Source organism: Lathyrus oleraceus, chromosome 4 (assembly GCF_024323335.1).
Source record: "Lathyrus oleraceus cultivar Zhongwan6 chromosome 4, CAAS_Psat_ZW6_1.0, whole genome shotgun sequence".
Lineage (NCBI taxonomy): Eukaryota > Viridiplantae > Streptophyta > Magnoliopsida > Fabales > Fabaceae > Lathyrus > Lathyrus oleraceus.
Window position 1 is genome coordinate 456,088,734 of NC_066582.1, and position 3,532 is coordinate 456,092,265.

At 38.4% G+C, this 3,532-nt stretch overlaps 1 non-coding gene across 1 annotated transcript; it reads left to right on the forward strand.

Moving 5' to 3' along the window:
- Positions 1 to 1,825: 1,825 nt before the first annotated feature.
- LOC127077050 (small nucleolar RNA R71) lies at positions 1,826 to 1,932 on the forward strand. Its single transcript, XR_007787037.1, has one exon. It is a non-coding gene; the product is annotated as a small nucleolar RNA R71 (small nucleolar RNA).
- Positions 1,933 to 3,532: the final 1,600 nt, after the last annotated feature.

Sequence of the window (3,532 nt, forward strand, 5' to 3'; positions counted from 1 at the left end):
TTTGGGAAGTGTTTTCAGGTCGAGGGTTGGTTTCTTAAGGCATTGCGTAGTATCCGGTGTTATTGCTAAACATTGGTTTAGTCTGTCTTCTGCGCGATAGTCAGACAATTTGTCATTTTCTAACTCTGTTTCTTTTATGCATTCGTCGATGATATCCATGAAGTAACATGTGTCATCTATTGCAGGTGCTTTCAAAAATTTGGAAAGAATGAACTCAATTTTCTCTTCTCCTACTTCGAAAGTGAGTCGTCCTCGTTTTACGTCTATGATAGCATCGGCGGTTGCTAAGAATGGTCTTCCCAGTATAATGGGGGTAACTTCATCTTCTCTTATGTCCATAATTATAAAGTCGGTGGGAATGTAGAATTGACCTATGCGCACGGGAACGTTTTCAAGAATTCCTACGGGATATCTAACGGAACGATCTGCTAATTGCACAGACATTTTAGTTGGTCTTAATTCTCCCATTTCCAGTTTCTTGCATATGGACAAGGGCATAACACTGATACCGGCTCCTAAATCGCATAAAGCTTTGTCTATGACAAATTTTCCTATATGACAGGGTATAGAGAAACTACCAGGGTCCTTAAGTTTAGGAGGCATATTCTGGATTATTGCGCTACACTCAGCAGTGAGTGTAACGGTTTCGCTCTCTTCAAGTTTCCTTTTATTAGATATAATTTCTTTTAAGAACTTAGTATATGAGGGCATCTGTGTAATAGCTTCTGTAAAAGGAATGGTGACGTTTAATTGTTTCAGTAGGTCAACAAACTTTTTAAATTGGCCCGCGTCTTTGGTTTTAATTAGCCTCTGAGGATAAGGGATAGGTGGTTTATAAGGCGATGGAGGTACATAAGGTTCCTTCTTTTCTACGGTTTCCTTATTACTCTCTTCCTTTTCCTTAGGTTTATTTTCTTCCTCAGTTGACTTTTTAGAGTTTTGGTTTTCAATTCTTGGATCAGATGGTCCTTCTACCTCTGTTCCACTTCTCAATATAATTGCATGAGCGTGGCTTTTCGGGTTAGGTTGGGGTTGTCCAGGAAATGTACCAGTTGGGGCAGCAGTAGGCGCTTGTTATTGAGCTACTTGTGAGATTTGTGTTTCCAGCATTTTGTTATGGGTAGTCAGGGCATCTACTTTACTTGCTAGTTGTTTAATTTGTTCGTTAGTGTGTACATTCTGGTTTAAGAAATCTTTATTGGTTTGCTGTTGAGAAGCTATGAAGTTCTCCATCATGATTTCCAAGTTGGATTTCCTAGGAACGTTATTGTTAGGCGTAGATGGGGTCGGCTTTTGATATCCAGGAGGTATAGCTGGGGCTTGACTGGGAGCCTGTCCTGGTGCGTATAAAGCATTATTACTCTTATATGAAAAATTAGGATGGTTCTTCCAATTTGAGTTATAGGTATGCGAGTAAGGATTTCCTTGAGCATAGTTCACTTGCTCTGCTTGGATTCCTGTTAGGAGTTGACAATCTGTAGAAGTGTGACCTTGGATTCCACAGACTTCGCAATTTTGAGTTACGGCAATCACGGTGGCTGGAGGTGATACATTTAAACTTTCAATTTTCTGGGCAAGAGCATCCACTTTTGCATTAACATGATCAAGGCTACTTATCTCGTACATGCCAGTTTTCGTTTGAGGTTTTTCTACCATTGTCCTGTCGCTTCCCCACTGATAGTGGTTTTGGGCCATGCTTTCGATAAGTTGATAAGCGTCAGCGTAAGGTTTATCCATAAGCGCACCACCTGCGGCGGCGTCTATCGTTAATCTTGTGTTGTATAAGAGACCATTATAGAAGGTATGAATTACTAACCAGTCCTCTAAACCATGGTGTGGACAAAGTCTCATCATGTCTTTGTATCTTTCCCAGGCTTCGAAAAGAGACTCGTTATCTTTCTGTTTAAATCCATTTATCTGGGCTCTCAACATAGCTGTTTTGCTTGGAAGAAAATATCGGGCAAGAAAGACTTTCTTCAACTCATTCCATGTGGTGACTGAGTTGGAAGGAAGAGACTGAAGCCATCTTCTAGCTTTATCCCTTAACGAGAAAGGAAAGAGACAAAGTCGAATTGCCTCTGAAGTGACACCATTAGCTTTAACAGTATCAGCGTATTAGACAAATACAGATAAATGAAGGTTTGGATCCTCGGTAGGATTTCCAGAGAATTGATTCTGTTGCACTGCTTGTAACAGCGAAGGTTTAAGTTCGAAGTTGTTTGCTTCGATTACGGGTGGAGCAATACTCGAATGCGGCTCATCTTGCGATAGAGCGGCGTAATCTCGAAGGGCACGAGCTGGTTCTGCCATCTCGGGTATCGGCGAAGGAAGAAGATTTTTGAGATCAGGAATTTCGATTGGAGGAATATTGTTTGTTGCACGATACTCTCGAATTCGTCGTAAGACTCGGAGATATCGTTCAACGTCGTTGATTCGTAAGTAGTACGGTTCGCCTTGTGAGCGAGTATGTGGCATACAAATCAACGAAAAACAAAGGAAAAAAAAGTAAAAATTGCCTTAGTCTCTACAGCGTAACAGAAGAGTTACGATATCGACTAAATAAAAGTCCCCGACAACGGCGCCAAAAACTTGATCGCGACTTTATGAGTCTATTGGGGTATTAACTGCAAGTGCACAGTCTAATCGCATAGTAATAAAAGATATCGATCCCACAGGGACTTAATGAATCGATATACCGTTTTTCTAGGGTTACTTCGTAAAGCTAAGGCGGATGATCCTTTGATGATTAGGGGGGAAAGTAAAACTAAAATAAGATCTAGATTAAACATCAAATAACGCGGATATCGGTATGTAGTTCGTCGTAATTAGGGAATCAAATCTTTGTTGGTTTCTTAGTTTTAAAATAAATCTTTTCAGCAGACACTATTGATTAAAAGTCTTTTCTCAAACTCTCGCTCTGTTGAATCAAACTATGACTTTATATTAACGTACGCTCTCACTATTTAGTTAAGTCCAAAACCACTTTTTGAAAACAATAGAATCTGTAGAAACTCTTTTTAAGAAAATGCTAACCATTTAAACACCCTTGTCTCAAACTCTCGCTCTATTGACTTAGATTATATGATTAACTTAAATGCTTAACTCTCGTCCTCACATTTAACCTTTAAAAATACTTTTTGAAAATGATTAGAATTTAATTAACTTTAAAAATTGTTTTCGCCCTGATTTAAAGTTAGTGTCCAATTTACACTGTCCAGTTAAAAGCTCAAACCGTCGTTCTATTGATTTTAACTTCTTTATGCTTTTTACTCTCGTACAAAAACTTTGGTATTAACTCTGTAAATTGAGACCATAAAAAGAGTGATTATATTTTTAAATAAATTTAAACCAACTTAGTTTTGATTCCTTCATTCCGCTTACTTTACATACCGATATCTAAGTTTATTTAGCCGGACATGCTAAACAAGCCTAAACAATAATTATACTTAAATACAGCCATATCAGACAGACAGTATAGATAAACAGCAGTACAGAGCATATATAAATTAAAACAATAAATTAATGAACCTGT